This window comes from Juglans regia, chromosome 6 (genome assembly GCF_001411555.2).
Source record: "Juglans regia cultivar Chandler chromosome 6, Walnut 2.0, whole genome shotgun sequence".
NCBI classification, from domain to species: Eukaryota; Viridiplantae; Streptophyta; class Magnoliopsida; order Fagales; family Juglandaceae; genus Juglans; species Juglans regia.
This window is the reverse complement of record NC_049906.1, coordinates 7638762-7656701: the sequence shown is the minus strand read 5'-3', so window position 1 is coordinate 7656701 and position 17940 is coordinate 7638762. Positions and strand designations below refer to the sequence as shown.

At 35.5% G+C, this 17940-nt stretch overlaps 1 pseudogene; it reads right to left on the bottom strand.

Annotated features, from left to right (window-relative positions):
• Positions 1–843: 843 nt before the first annotated feature.
• Positions 844–16281, bottom strand: LOC109017465 (annotated as a pseudogene).
• Positions 16282–17940: the final 1659 nt, after the last annotated feature.

The window sequence follows — 17940 nt, the reverse complement described above, 5'->3', positions numbered from 1 at the left end:
AAATAATCCACTTTGTTCCTGTCCAAAAACACATTTAGATGGCCTGGCCAATATGTCAAATGTCATCTTCAAGTGCTCCAAATGCTTCTCCCCAATTGTGGTTGTATATCAAAATATCGTTAAAGAACACTAATATAAATCTTCGCAAGTGAGCTCCAAAAATGGAGTTCATAGTAGATTGAAACATGGAAGGTACATTACATAATCCGAATGACATCACTAAATTCTCATAGTAACCACTATGGGTTTAGAATGCAGTTTTATAGACATCTTCATAATGAACTCGAATTTGATTGTACTCTACACTAATAAATCCAAATTAGGAAAAAAAATACAACCCCACGCAACTCATAAAGTATATCATCATGTTAGGAAGCGAAAATCGACCTTTAATTGTAGCTTCGTTGAGTACTCGATAGTCGGTACAAAATCTCCGTATTCCATCTTTCTTCTTTATTAAAAGTACAGGGGATGAGATTGGACTTTTACTTTCCTGAATGATCCCTATTTCTAAGATTTCAAATACCTGTTTTTCAATTTCGTTTTTCTATTAGTGGAATTTTATGCACATAATCCATTAAAAGTTCAGCCAATTCTGCATGTACACCCAAGTTGACGTCTTTTACTTTTTTCTTCCTTTTGTCCTTGATCACATGCAAACCGGAGCATGATTTTCATCATCCCATTTTCACGACTTTTATAATGCGATCTGTCTAGTTGCACTGTACCTTTACTCCAGCAAACGAGTGTGAAATCTTGTACAAGATTTGCGAAGGAGAAGAGAATTGCGTTTAGGCAGTCTCAAATAGAGGTCACCATTGAAATTCGGGGAACGATGTCCATTCAGCAACAACGTCTTGGCGTAAAACCACCTTCCTGAGAGATGGTGAATTGGAATCCTTTGCAATGGCACAGTTGCAAACATAAATTCTTACATTGATCCAACGTGTAATTAGGGAAGAACCCATAATCATGACCAAAGAATTGAAGACGGGGTAACAGCAGAAAGCCAGACTCATTTCTATTGTAAGAAATATGAAAGTCGGGTTCGCACCCGTAAGACCAGTCCGTGAGATTTTTCGCCTTAAATCCTGGGAGGCAAGAGTATTTCCTATCAGAACCAACAATATAGCTGTAAAAACTACTAGCCCCACAAATACCATAAATCGTGCAAGGTGTCTGGATGGCTTGCCAGGACACAACCCACTTCTCCCCCTCCTCGTCCCAACTCTACAATCAAGCATTACCATCGTAATCTATTTTCAGTCTTCTCTGAAGCTCCAGCCCATAGTCAGCTGCCATGAAAGTAAAATTATCAGAAGAACTGAAGTTCCCAAAAGTATCAAGCTAGCACTGCGATCCGACTGCTGTTGTACGTGGACCTTCCAGCTTGCCAGCTCACGACCCCCGGATCTGGCCAGTAAACGCTAGAAACCTCAAGTCCATCATGAAGAAGGAGGAGAATGTTGTCGTTATCGAAATAGAACTTGTAAAAACCAGAGGAATAGTTTGTCTGGCTTCTGGAAGAGCGACCCTTGTGCTTCTAGTGAGTAGTTGATTGGGAAGAAGGGTGTCTGTTGGGAAATTAAAGCTTTCCCATAAAGTAACACCTTCCATGTTCTGTAGGACAAGATTACCGGTGTTGTAGAGAGATAAGTGTACTGAGGAGGGTGACTGGGTGTTTGTTGCCCAAACTGTGAACTTTCCAGCGTCGGTTAAGATAAGATTTCCATTTTTGAGGAGAGAGAGCTTGGAGCTCCTTCCATTAACTGGCTGATCACGGTTTGCCATCCAGATTACAGTCTGGTTCTTGCCACGGGATGGCTTGTTGAACCATATGGCATAGCAATAGGCATTATCACCCACGGAATAAAAGCCAGCAGAGAAAACTCCATTAGCTGATATCAAACGGCTTTTAATTTTTCAATTGAGAGGGATGTGTCCTCATGAATGGTATCCAAGCTTGAAGATGAGAACGTGATAGAAAATGACAAAGACAATAGAAGGAACAGAACTGGCGAAGCCATGTTGTCCAAACCTTGGCAACTACTGCTATAAAAACTCGTTTGAAACGAATATATAGAATGTGGTCTGCATGTGGATATATATATATATATATATAAAACTGAGGGAAAGAATGAATGTTGGTCAGGTTGGAGAAAAATGAAGAGAAACGAAAAAGTTAAATTGTTTATTATATTTTATATGAAAATTTAAAAAAGTTGTAATGATGAAATGGGTTGAGAGTGTTTTCGTACCCAAGCGGGATCCTGAGTGAAAAACATGTTCCCGGCCTCTTTCAAGGATACATGACCCCCCTTTACATTCTTACCGCATGTTAAGAATCAAGTACATTTAGGCAGAGTTTGGATATAAAGATAGTTTCAACTCATCTGAACTGATCTCATCTCTTTAAGTTTTCACACAAAATCTAATAAACAATTCAACTTTTTCAAATTTCAAAATAATAATAATATTAAAAAATAATATTTTATTCAACTTTTAACTTTCATCTTAAATCATATCGTCTCAACTCACTATCACAACCTCACAATCTTTCCTTCACATTGGGAAGTTTGAATCACACGTTCGGTACTAATTGGATTTGAAATGCTGGCGCGTGACTTGGGTTTTGCAACCTAGTCGAGACTTATGTTGTTGAAGGATTCTAATTTAAAATGAGAGCTATATATATATATATATATAGAGTAATTCTACTCTTAGGCCGGTCTAGATGCATACACCACACACTAATGATTTGGCAAACCGGTTTATTTGAAAACGGTCTAATGCTTGAGAATCGAGTTTAGTCTCTGCCCTCCCCCCTCCCTCCTTTGCTCTACCCGCTCCCTGCTGAATCCTTCTTCTCCCCCCTCCCTCTACACAATAACATTCTCAATTTCTCATAGAATTAAAACTCTAGAGGAAATGATAACATCGAAAAATTTTGGATCTTGGAGACACTGCACAAGACTGTAATATCCAAAAGCAACAAAATTCAGTAAACAACCAATATCAAGTAAAAAATATCAATTTATCTCTATTGAAGTCGCCTTAGTGAAAGCTTTTCTCTCTTTCTTTTTAACAACACTGTTGTTGTAACTCTTTTTCAGAGTTAGTAGTTGCTACCTAACCCATCATCAACTTTATTGAAGTTGCTACCTAACCCATCATCTCTATTATCCTTTTTTTCACTCAAGTTCTGCATTACACTGCTCCTGTGCATTGCATTTGCATGTGTATTTGTGCTTATGCGGCTCAAATTGACAAAGCATCAACTTTTTAATTTAATTTTTTTCACTCGACTCTATTTGTGCTCATGCGACTCAAGCAGCAACTTTTTTCAATGCAGATTGTAGAGAAATGTGGGTGTTTTATGTGTTTTACTGAAACTTTTATGTAAAATGCAGCTCATTGCCAAACCCATGTACGTGGATAACGTCTCTAGGTTCCGTCACACGAGTTCACGCCATCTTTCCTTTTACATGCACGTTTCCCTTCCCTTTGTTTTAGGTTTGTTCTGTTTTCTATTTATAGCCTTTATATATATATATATATATATTAAGTTTTTCTCAACCCTAATTTCATTTCCTCTGTTTCTCTTCACGCCTCAGCCACCCCAAGCCGTTCGGTCATCACCCTCCACTGTGAAACTCAGTCCAAACCTCACCTTTGTGCTCAGCCATACGAAGCCACCGCCTAGCTTCCCCGTGGCCAAGCTTTGCCTTAGTCTGTTTTGGTAGCCGAAAACAAAGCAGTTCAGCCCCTTAAGCTGCTGCTATCTCCTCCACCGGAAGACCCTCCTTGCGGTGACTCCACAAAAACTGCCGGCAAGGACTCCCCATCACCCCGGTCCACCACACGCTGCCTCAGTTTTTCCCACGGTAAGCTCATGCCATTTCCGGTTGGTGGTTCTTTCCTCTCGGTCTCTCCCTCATTCTCTCACTGTGTGCCTCTCTCGCTCATCTCTCTCTCTTTCTCTCATAGCCAGTGACCAAGCGCCACCCCCATCCACCGTAGCCAATCGCCAACTCCACATCGTCATGCCTCCATCTTTCCGTAAGTGCTACGGCTGCATGTTGTTGAGTTTTTTCTGGTGTATACACATATTTATATATATGTAACTTATGTTAATCGAATAGTAGGAAGTATTATTACCTTTTTACCCCTTATAGTATTTCCTTCCAGATTTATTGTTTCGGGTGTGTAGTTTAATGAGTTTATATTATGTACGTTGGGTTTGAAATTATGAGTATATTACGTGGGTTGTAGACTATATTTTTATTTGGATGTAGATGTGTGGATTTATATTGTTAAGTTGGTTTTTATAAGAGACTGATATTTTAACGGAATATTTATTATGTAAATACTGATGAATTTTTTTGAAGTGAGCGGTAAGTGCAAAATCTTATTTTGAATCCTTTTAAAAGAATATTTTTATTTAAACACAAGTATGATAGAAAACAAGTATAATTTTCTACTTATGATGATTTCGATATAGTTATATTATTTAGTATTATAAATTATAGTAAGATCTCTATCGTAAATAAGTTAGAATTAAATGTTTTAATCGAGCTATTAAGTTGGTTATTGATGAGTTAGAAAGTGATGTTGGTATTTCATGAATAATGAGAATTTTAGGTTTGAGGAATTAAAAATAGATTATTTTAGAAGTTTTTGGCTTGAATATCGAAATACGAGATTGATTGAAAATTTTTGGAAATTTACGTGATTATCTTATAGGTGAAGATTAATATTTGTTTGGCACTTTTGAGAAAAATTTTCAAAAAACTAAGAAGTCCAGGTAAGCGGGGTTCATATGCTAGATTTGCATAAAAAGAAATGAACTGGGGTTGGTTTGTAAAAAAATGTACATATTGTTTAAAAAAAAAATGTGAAAAACAACCTCAGTATACATTTTGCATTCACTCATGAGATACGTATAAAAGAGAAAATAAATGTTTTGACATGAAATGTGTAGACATGAGAAATATTTGACATGTTTTTGAAATATGCAAAAGAACGAATATGATATTTGTGAATTTTTGTACATATGATATGAAAATGATTTTGGTTTGTTTATGATCAAATGGAAATGATATGAATATGTTTCGCACCTGTTTTGATATGATATGAATATGATAAACTTTTGACATACTTATCTGTTCTGAATCTGATTCTGAATATGGTTCTGATACGATGATACTGGTTCACGTGATATGGTTGGTACCAACATGATATGATATGATATGAGTGCACCTACTTTGAAAACAAAGTGGTTTTTTACATGTTCTTTCCTGTTTGCACACTCGGGGCTCCGAAATTGAAAAATGGGAAGTTTCACAACATGATACTGTCTAGTTTGGCCACTGGGGATAACACAACCCTGCCACGGGGGTTAAACATGATATATGATATAATATGATATGATATGACGTGATAAGATGAAGATGTGCAGTTATGTTATGCCAAAGTAGTTTTCTTTTTAATATGAAAATAGTTTATGAGTATGAAAAGATTTAATAGTCGCTCTAATTTTTCTGATAACACGTTTTGAGATGTGCATATGAAAATGAAATGTTTTATTTTTGCATACCAAACTTTCTAAAAATGGCTCATGTTTACATAATAGTATATGTTCTCTGCTTACTGAGTTGTGGATAACTCACCCCCTTATCTTCTTATATTTTCATATAACATTGATTGCCCAGCTGGGGGTCAGGATTAGAAATTGGAGCTTGTCTAGATATGGATAGAAAGTCGAGTTCCATTATTAGTATAAGGGTACAACTTGAGTAATTGAAGTACTTTGAGTTGTTTGGACCCATTGAGATTTCAAAGATGTATCATTCTGTTTTGGTTGAGATTATTGAAAAAATTGTGGACCCCTTTGGTTTATGTTATTTTTGAAATGATGACTTATGGAGTTTGTATTGTGGTTATTTGGATAATATGAGATTGTGTTATTTATGAAATCCTTGGGGTTTTAGGTGCTTGGAGAGAAAGGTTAGTAAGTGACAGGTAGTAATTCTCCAACCCTTCCGAGTACGGGGCGTTACATTTTAGAGAGAGGGAGATTGCCATAGATAGAGAAGCTAGGTATAAAAGAGGACCTTTATACCATAGCAGTACAACAACTTGCCTAATCTAAGTTTGTTTGGTCCATCGGAGTTGTTGGTAGTGAAAGGGTGTGGCAGACGTACTGCAACACGGGCGGAGGAGCGAATCATGGTGGGAGAAGTGGGGAGGAAACACTTGAGTTAGTGATTTGGGGAAAATGTGGAAAACGTGGGGAGTAGAGAAAATGAATCGTTTTACCGTAGAAAAAAAATAAAAAAAAAGCCAGCTCACTAGTGTGTGGTGTTTGAGACTTTAAGGGGCCTAAGAGTAGAATTACTCATATATATAACATCGTGGATTATAAATGTGGTATATTAGTGATTTTCCTATTTTGATTATAAATGTGGTATATTATTTATTTTCGTATTTTGATTTTAAATGTGTATTGAGGTAAAAACTGTAAAATCACCATTCACCACATGTCCCTTCAAAAGGTTTCACAACCTCGTTTATTTTCATAGATGAGATGAGATAAGTTGAGATTAAAACTAAAAATTGAATAAAATATTATTTGAATATATTTTTTAATATTATTTTTATTTTGAAATTTGATAAAATTTAATTATTTATTTTATTTTGTGTGGAAATTTGAGAAAGTTGTAATGATTAAATGAGATGGGTTGAATGGAGTTATGAAAACAAACGAGGCAGCGGGTTTTAAATTTAGATCATCTGCTCTGATATCATGTAAAATTGCCACTTATTTGAAAAGTTTAACCTGATTAAAAGAGATAGATTGTACTTCTTGCATTATATTCTTAACAAGAAAGAATAAAAGACTCTAAAAAAAATAAGAAGAAATGAGGAGTACTTCAATAATCTCTGGAGATAAATCTCAACAAAAATTTCATCAACTTGATCAATGTAGACAACTAATGATCATTAAAGTCATGACAAATAAGTCCAGGGAGTCTCTAATTAGTTCTTAAAGAATTAAATCAAATGCCAACATTAACCACGAGTACTAGCTCTTCCCAAATAAACAAATTAGGCTTCCGAATGAAAACCAAGAAATGCCATGTACTATTCAGCACAAACATAAAAACAAGAAGAGAAAAACACAACCATGTTTACAAGCGCAGAGAAAAAGGACTATTGACGATTAGAGATTAACAGCCTGATCACTTTGACTATCATTTTCTTGACGCAAAAGCATCTCAGCTATATACTTGGCTTGTGATGGGTCTAATTGCGTCTTTTTATTCCTCCACGCATTGTAGGGCAAGTACTGTTACCAAATTTTCCATCTTATCCATCTTAAAGAGAATAGCAGAGTAACAATGCCACTATGAATATTCGGTTTCCACAGAAACTTCTTTATATCATATATATTCACACACAATGTCCAAGGGTCTCAATCTTGGAAAAAAATGAATGGAGAACCGAAGACCGGGTAAATGGTCGTGATGAAAAGTCTAATGAAGAGCTAGAAAGTCTATATCTTTTAAGGACTGTTCATTCAAGTTCCAACCCGAGAACTTGAGTATATCCGCACTGGAACACAGGCTTCAATTCATGGCCGGAACCAGGATGAATCCGGATTTTAAATTCGAAACCCCCCTTTTTTCATTTCATTCATTACAATCATAATTTTTTAGAACGAATATTAGTTTTGAGTAATAAAATAAGTTCCAATTAATGACTAAAAGCATTTTCTTGAGTATACTGCAGACAATACGCAATGCATTAAAAGTAAGTGGGACTTATGAGGATGCACTTACTCATGTGATTGTAACGAGGGCAGAGAGGGGGACATGAGGTCCTTAAGGACATCAAGGAGCTTTACTAGTATTACTACCACCACTAAAGGAATTGACTATTACTTTAAGGGGTGCAGTAAATGGGAATTGACTATTGAGTCTCTAACGTAAATCAATTGAGAAAATGTACCAATTGGCATGAATTTACACAAAAATGTATATATTTCAGCATCCAATGCAAAATATTCAAACTAGAAAGAAAGGAAAAAAAAAGGGGGGTACTCAATGTACCCGGGTTTCGCAACCTGGGTTTCGTCCCGAATTTGTTTCAAGCTGAAACTCAGAACTGAAATCCGCTTTCTAGGGTTCCAAATCGGGTTGGAAAAAAATTCTGCCCAGATATATAGTCCTAATTTCTTCCTTAATTCTTGAAATCAAATGCCATCTCATTCTAATGAGGACACCTATTCTTCCACTAAATTATACAGAGATCAAATTTTGATTTGTAAACGTGAAATGTGAACATAATCTTTTGGCTAGTTTTGATTTATAAAACAACGGGTACGTTTCAAGAAATAGTTTTACTAAATATAAAAAAATAATATAAAATTATTAAACTATAGGTGGTTTAATTTATGCAATAGGTGGTGGCTATGATATAGGGGCCCAAGATTTGAAAAATAACGAAATTGATACACATAGAAATCTTTATGCAATTACGTTCTATACGAGAGATATATTTATAAAATTACTTATAAAAATAATATTATTTTATAAAATTATCCTCAATTTAAACTATGATTGTAAAAAAAGTTATAATGTTGTAAATGTATACATAAACTTGGTGGATAACTATTTAGATTCCACATCGTAGAATTCTAACCAATTAATGTATCAATTATTTCAATTCTTAAATTCATCAATGTATCTCAATAATGTACGTCATTAGTTTATTTATCACTTTTTCATATTCATTGTCTTACAATGCCTATGAAAGGGTACTGCATTGCAAATTATTTGTAGAACACAAAAAATTAGAACTGAATAATATTGAGCTCCTGAAGAGCTAAGCTTATATTGCAATCTTTCAGTTATCTTATTACTTCTTTTTAATTTCATATGTTATTAGCACGATACTCTAACTAACCGTTGTGTTCCTTTGCCCTTTGGTAACATACTTACGTAACATTTCCCGAACTATAACTTTTTCTTATATAAATATTTATATTTGTTTACTGCAATATAAATTATTTTATAAAATCTCGATATAATCTATGTGATATTATATAGAATATAATATTATTATATCAATGTGATGAATATTCTTATCTTTTATATATTAGTTTGATTTTAAATACTTATTCGCATTCAATACTTACTATATTTGTTATAGATCATGTCAAATCTTACAAAACAAGAATTTGTTGTCCTCAAATGTTTTTGGCAACAATTATTTCTTATGGGTCATTGATGCTGAGATTCATCTTGATGCAATGAATCTTAGAAATACTATTAAGGAAGGAAATGAAGCATCCTTAAAAGATCACGCTAAAGCAATAATTTTCTTTCACCACCATCTATATAGAAAAACTAAAAATTGAGTCCCTCACCATTGAAAATCAATTCATTCTAAAGAATACTTTAAATGAGATATGCATGTACCAAAAGAGAATGATCCACCCAAAAGCTCATTAACATTGGATGTACCTAACAAGGATATGTTCAGAATGAATAAAAATCTACATTAAAATAAAAAAAAAATTTACAATTGAAATTGTGTAGAGAAAATGCCACTAACAAGGATATGTTCAGAATGAAATAAACAACATATTCATGCCTCCAATGTGTTCCTACAGCAAAGAATATTAAATGAAAAAGTTCACTAGTATTACAAGATAATATATTGTTTACTAGTGGCTGAATAAAATTAAGAGCAGTTAGGCTCAGGTTGGATACCAAAATCATCTCAACCCATCTCATCTCATTACAATTTTTACAAATTCTCACATAAAATATAATAAACAATTCAACTTTTTCAATTCTCATAACAATAATAATATTAAAAAATAATATTCTAACAATATTATCTCATCTCATCTTACTATCTAAACCCCACCTTAATGAAAAACACCAGTCTCATTCAACTAGGTCTATTCCATTGCCATAAGTGAATCAAATCTCGTTTCATTGTAATAAAGGAAATAGTGGTCATGGACGTGGACATAGATGAAAAAGGCTATAGAAATCAACGGGAGTGTATTCAAATTTTCTCAAAAGGAAATTTTACATACCACCAGAAGTGAAATCACACTACGATAAAGCACAATGAAAATAAAGGTTTGCAGAATAAGCCTATAAATAAATATGAAGAGAAATGTCACATGTGTGGTATGAAAGGACATTGGTCACGTACATGTCGTATATCTAAATATTTGGTTGACCTAAATGAAGCATCTATAAAAGATAAAGAAAAATGGTTCAGATTTAATTTTCCTCGCATAAGGATAGAGCTTTTAACAAATAGTTTTAAAAAATAAGGCAGGAATTACTGAATTTTTTCAAACTTTTAGTTTCCTCTCTAGGGTATCAAAGATTATATGGTTAAAGTATAAAACCTATTTTATAAATCTGAAAGAGAGTTTGTAGCAAAATTCAATGAATTAAGTTATACAGTCCTTTTACAAAATGTTAGTTCATATAATTAATAAAACCTACCTAGGCTTCTGTCACATTTTTCCTTTGGCCATGTCCATCCTGTTGCTTCGTCCTCATTTCGTTTCTAGGTGGGACACACAGAAAAATAAAGTAAGTCAAATACACAGTAAACATTACTTCATACTGTGAAAATATACTTACATAGGCTTTCATTCATGCATTTATCATTCATTTATATATTTTACATAAAACATTTTAAGATTGGGGGGGGGGTGTTCTTTAAAAAGAGTTTTCATTTCTCATAAAACATTTCCCACATTTTTACATTTCTTCATAAAGAACTAAATCATTTTATACATCCAATTACTACTACAATGAAAAAGAGCTATTGGGATGATTTTTATTTGGAACGAAATAAAAATCGTTTTAAAAGTGCCATGTAGGGACGAATTTCAAATTTCGTTACAAAAAAATGATAGAATATTTACGGTTTGAACATGTTCGAACGATATATTTTGGGATGAAAAAATTTGTCCCTAGTAAGAAAAACGTTCGAACAGTATAAATTAAACATTCAAATGGAAATTATATATGGTCAAACGATCATTTGGTGCGTTTATTGAAAAACTTTAGTGGGACAATGGCTTAACGTTGAACAACATACAAAAACGTTCAAACTATCAAGTTAAACAATGTTAACATACAAAAACATTAAACAATGTTCGAACATATATTATTTATGATCGAACAGTAAATTAGCGGGTTAAGTCAATATATTTTGGCGACACATTGACTTCCCTTTCGAACATTATACTATAGCATTCGAATGGATGGTATACAAATGTTCAAACGTAAAAAAAAATGTTCAAATGGTAGTTAGAGGATTAATGTTACTTTACATATTTTATAATTATTTTGTGTTTTTCTTATTTTTATTTTTATTTTATTCTTGTTAAACTAATTAAGTTATTCTACTTATCATCCATAAACCACATAATATAAATCAATAATAAATCCAGAAAAGACAAAAAATATTTAATTCATAATTTAATCAAATTTACAAAACACCATATATATTGTCCATATCAATAAAAAAATATAAATAAAAGATATAAACCACTATGATTCTAGCTCTCTGCACACATCCTCGACTGCAGAAAATCGTGCCTCTACCTGTGTTAGTCGAGTACTCAAGGTGACCTGAGTCGCAGTAACGACATGAATCTCTGTACGAAATTCAGAGATGCTAGCATTAATTTCTGTACGTAACTCAAAGATGCTAGCATTAATATCTGGACGCAACACTAGTATACACTGCATCGATCACCGCTAATGTGTGTCAGCTGATCTCAGCACACAATATGTCAACCATCTCCTCCTGAGTAGATGTGCATGATGTCTCGGCTTGTTTAGATGTCTCACTAGTTGATAATCCAAGATCTCCCGATTGTGCATCCCTCTGAATATAGACTCGATCAATAACAAGTCCATGAAAATGAAGTTTCGAGTGGCCCATGCTGAATGAGAGGGTGGTGCTATTGATCGTCCCATCGACTCCCATACATGCTCGACAACATCTGCATGACTCTATAATATAGTTAAAATCGAGTGATCAAGATCTTGAATGGCAATATATCTATCGTAATGTACCGAGCCTCTAATCAGTTCCTCTCGAATATATATCCCATGTGGTCAATAGGAATGCCACGAGCAACTCGTATCATAAATCTCGCTCGATCCGTACCAACCTCAGTCTTGTGTTGCCGAAGGTCAATATTGTTGGTGATTATCAGATTCATGATCTTGAAAAAATAAGATAAAACTGCCTGCCTGATGCTTTTCGGCCCATCATACACAGGAGCTTCTGGACCAACAATCAAGTCTCTCACCTCATGTTCAGCACAGGTATCTACCTCATCTGTGTAAATTACTCCCTCATCCTAGTCGTTTCCATATCACCAGAAGGATCAGACTCTTTAGTCAGTCCGTCTGCTGAAAATATAACTGGAACTCCTCGGACAGAGATCCTGTAAGCCCCTTCGTTGTCTAGGCTGGCACCACCAAGCACTGTATAGAACTCATTGACGATGTCAATATAGGATACAAGCTCCATTGGTTCTTCTCTTTGATCTAAAATTAGTGCCCAACCACGATCGTTGAATACTAATTATAGGGTATAACCCTCCAATATAAGAGGCACGAAATCAGATAGTTTTACCTGCCACTCCAGTAAGACAGTCCACTCTCAAACTGTATGGATGGAAGGTTTGCCTGATTTTCCATGTTTACAGTCCTTATAAGACTTTATTATCAACCTGAAATTTAAAAAATAAAATATATATTTAACATTAGTGATAAAATGTAATAAATTAATAAATTATTTGATAGAACAATAAAATGTGTTGAAAATAAATTAATAGGTTAATATAAATTAATTTGTTCAAACCATTTGAACGTGATCGAACGACAAATCCTAGTGTTCAAATGGACCTTGTAGTGGTTAAATGGACACCATTGTTTTTGGTTCAGATCGTTTGAATTGATGAATAGTGTTCAAACGGTTTTTAGAGTTTTGATTAATACATTCGAACGATAACATGTGTCGTTTGAACGTATTTTACATTGAGCTCAGGCATGGCCGAATCAACTCCACGGCCCTAAAAACCCATGAAATCTATCGATTTCAGGGGTTTCATCGACAAAACACATACTATTCTTCATTTCTAAACATCCTATGGCGGATTTGTGTTGTTCTGCAATGCCTATTGATGAAAAAAATAAGTTTTCTAGAGAAAACAAATAAAATGATAAATCGATACAATAAACAGTAAAATAACCCTATCATTGTGCATACCTTCACTTAGGAGGAGGAGACTTCATCATGGGTAGTTGTTACGGTCGCAACGACGACGATTGATTGCTTTTCAAACAGTTGGGGATGACAACGTTGAAAAGCTTTTGCCCGCAATAACTTATATGTACAAATCCATTCGAACGTTAAATTTAACCATTTGAACAGTTTTAAATGATAGTTCAAACAATATTATTGACTGTTCGAGGGGTATTTGTTTCAAATTTAGTAAAAATGTATATTATTGTATATTATAATTAGTATCCATTTAAGCAGCGTTCGAATGGTGATAATTTGTTCGAACGGTTTCACTAATTTAATAAAACATTTAATCAATTAAATATTGTCCATATCAAAAATAAAACAAAATACATATAAAAGATATAAAATCCTATGTCCCCATATCTCTAAGGACATCCTCGATTACATCTATTTTTGCCTCTATCTGTGTCAATTGAGTAGAGATCGTCTCTTGAGTCTAAGACACACGATCAATGGCACCCATGTTCTAATTGGCAGTAACAGTGCGTGATGCCTCAAACTGTGTGGATGTCTCACCTGTAGATACTCCATGATCAGTCGGGTGTGCATCTCTAGTATGAGTATCCACCAGATCTGTAGTAGGAGCACGAAGATGAAATCTCGAGTGTCTCATGCTTTGTGATAGGGTAGAGGCATTTAGGTCCAATCGGCTCCCGAATACGCTTAGCAATATTAGGTAAGACCCCAACCGACAATAGAAATCATGTGATCATGAGGCCAAACAGTAAAGTATCTATTCTCATGTATGAAACCTCTTATTGCATCCTGGTGAATATATAACCCACCAGGTCGATTGGAATCACATGTGTGACACATATCATAAATCTAGCCATATCCATGCTAACCTCTGTCCTGTGTTGCCGAAGGTCAATATTATGATCAATAATTAAGTTCATAATTTTGAAAAAATCTGATAAATGAACCTGTTTGATAGTCTTCATCCCATCATAAGGTGGGGCATCTAGACCACCGACCAACTACCTCACCTAAGACCAATGACCAACTGCCTCACCTCAACATATAATAGGCCATCCTGTCCATCAAGATTAGTGCCCTCATCCTCAGTTGTCTCCTCACTAGCTGTAGATTCCCTGGGCACCAATTTTGGATATGCAGTCTCCAAACATGCAATGCCGATAAAATCGGCAAGTATGCTTGCCAAGAACGAAAACGAAATATCTCATATGCTGATAATATATCTACCATCAGCATCCAAACTGGAGGTACCTAGTCCTCTATAAAAGTCGGTGTCAAGATCAATATATGCTACGGACTTGAACGCCTCGTCCCTGTGATCAAGAATCGGTGACCAACCGCGCTCCACAAATACCGATGTCAAGGAGCAGCCCTCGAAAAGAAGATCCTGAAAAATCATCGATCTTGACTTGACGCTCCAATAAGAGTTTACGACTTAATAATGTATCGACCATACTAGTAGAAGTATTCATTCTCTTGGTCTGGCACGCTTTGATCTTCTCCCTAGAAGAGACTCTAATCTAAAATTTAAATAATAAAATAAAACAATCATAAAATTATCTAATTAATAAAAAAATTTAAGCCTCATGTTGTCAATTTTTTGGGTTTAATCATCCGAACAAGGTATCCTAAGTTTGGACTAATAAAGGCATTCGAAACAGTTCGAACGCTTTCAAATGCAAAAAAGTAAGTTCGAATGGTTTCGTATATTACCAATTGAATGGTATAGACATTGTTCTCAAGAATGACATTTGGGTTCACACCGTTCAAACGGTATAAAAACATTCGAACAGAAAATGGATCAAGCTCAACAATGGTTGAGTCGACTCAATGGCCATTGAAACGAAAGGATTCGTTTCTTCAACAAAATAACACACACAAGGCCGAAATGTCCATAGAAACATTTTGGCCTTGTGTTTTGCAGCTCTAGAGAATTAAATTTAAAGTTTTATATAAATTCTGAATAATAATAGAAAATAACAATAAAACCTAAAATATAGGAAATCAAAATGGTACCTCTTGAACGGTGGTCTGTTGGTCGACAGTGACGGTGATACGATGTCAATACGGCTATCGTTCGAATGTTTTTTTTTTTGAACAAAAATGAGTCGTTCGCAGTTCTGTCTCCCTTTATAGTTCAGTACTATTCGAACGGTGTCTAGTCCCGTTCAACTGTTTTTCCTTTCGCATTTGTGGTCGAACACTCTATGGTACCGTTCGAATGTTATTATATATATATTACATACTAATATATAGTACAATATTTTTTAATTATACTGTAGTTATATCAGATAATAATATATTTATTGAATATTACTAATAATTATATAGTAACTACATTGATATATATACACAATACTTATACTATAGTAATATATATATTATTATAAGATAATAGTGTATTATATATTGAATGTTACTAATAGTTATATAGTAAATATATCTATGTATATTATACTCATACTATAGTAGCTATATACTTATCATAACTTATAATTGCTATGCTAATACTATACTTATAATAGTTATTGTAACTTCGCTTCTCTCTAAAACCTTCTCCACAGAACCGGCTAGAGGGGTGGGAGCTTCGGCTCCCTCCCTCCCTCCCTCCCTCCCGCCTCCTCCTCCTCCCTCCCTTCTCATCTGTGTAGTGTTTTTTTTTCTGTTGTTTTGGTTGTTTTTTTGTGTGTTTTCAGGCAAAATAAGGGAGAATCGCAGTTTCGGGGTCGTTCCGCTACCCACAGCCAGCACGTGCCCCACCATGGTGTTGCCCAGCCGCCGATCTTCAAGACCACCGAATGTGGCACCAAACGGAGCGGCGAGTAGCTCACATGCGCGGCTCGAAGTTCGGGTGTCGTTCGGCGCGTGGTTTTCATGCACCATCGGGGAGCCCTCTTCCAACGCCACGCGCGGCGGTTCTGGAGTCTGTGAGCCCATGTTACATGTCAAGTTATTTTATGCCCACTTAAGACTTTGATTATGTACTCATGCCTTTATTGCCATGCATGCATCATTAACCCGTGTTAAAGTTCTATATTAACATGCTAAAATTTGTACTCAAATTTCATAGTGGTAGTCTCAACTACCATTTCTCCTGAATAGTAGGCAATGTGTCAAGAGCAGGAGAGGAAACAAAGCATGACCAACTGGAGAAGGTTGATTAGGCAGCGCCGACGCGACACAGAGCTTATGGCCTCCATAGTTAGATTTATAGACAATATGATGGCATCGTTAGTCGAGTTAAGTGAGTTTCTTGACTAACAATGATGTAATTATGGAACTCTACCTCCCATACTTTTGAGATTATAGTCCTTTTGAGACTCGTACTGTAATCATGGAGGTTTAGTAATCCAATATGTATGGATTTTGTTTAAGTATTTGGGAGATTTTAGTTTGGTGCATTGTATTTCTCAAAGAAAACAAGTTATCCACTGGAAATATTGCATATTGCTAGATGCATTGCATCTTTAATTGTCATGAACAAGAGCAGGTAAACTTTTGTTTCTTGTCCCGATGCTTCAGATGTCCGTCTGATCCCAAGCGAAATCTGAAGACGTCACAAAGAATGGGCTAGGTATCCACAGAGGAGAAGGCCCTGGTAGAGGAGGGAATTCAGTTGATAGTTCTCTCTAGTCCTAACACATTAACGAGAGAAAGACAAGTCAGGATCTTTTTCCCCATGGGATCAGTTGCATTAAATGCAGCTCAAAGTGACCATCTTGAGGTTGGATCCCTGCAACGGATATGTAACACCTGGACCCAAATTGAGTGTTCTGAGTATTTTATTTGGAGTAGACTACGGGCTTAAAATCTTTGTTTTGATGGATTATGATTTTTTTGGCTTGATAATTAGGATTATTTTTCTTAAGGGCTAAGGTGAGAATTGAGCCGAGAAATTCTAGGACAAGTTGGATTATTTTTAGAAATTGAGTTGAGAACCATGACTCAAGAAATAGCCCAATCTTTATGCCTCAATATCCAAGTTGTGGGCCTAATATTTTCATATGGGCCCAAAAAGCCCAAGCCTTTTGAGAGCAGTTCCGCACGCAGAACTCCACACATGCACGGTTTATGTCTACTTTTCCCACTTCATGCACGTCTCTCTGTCCTTAATTTTTTTCTCTAGGGTTTTATCTGTTGTTTCCTATATTTTTACTCGTTCATCGTCCTCAACCAAAATCGAGAATAGCAGCTTCAATTTTTCTCTCTTCTCTCTCGATTCACTGCCGCTGCTAGCAACTCATTCCCACACAAACAGCAAACTCGTAGCCCTCGATTCAGCGCTTGTCAACTTTGCACCCATAAACCAGACCACCACTTTTGACACACTCTGGCTTAGCCTCCGTCAACCCTCCACCAAGTTGCAGTCGTTGTTAGCCTCTTCAACCCAGCCGTTGCACCGTCCAGAATACATGCTGCTTCCATTTGAAATCGAAGCGACCCGGGCACACTGCAACTCCATGGACCGCAGCTCCCCTTCGCCATGCCATATCTCCACTTGGCCATCACTGGAGCTCCCTCTCCTCTGCCGTATACCACTACACCACCAGCTTACTACCGAGGACGACCACCTACATAGTGAACTGAAAATGCCCC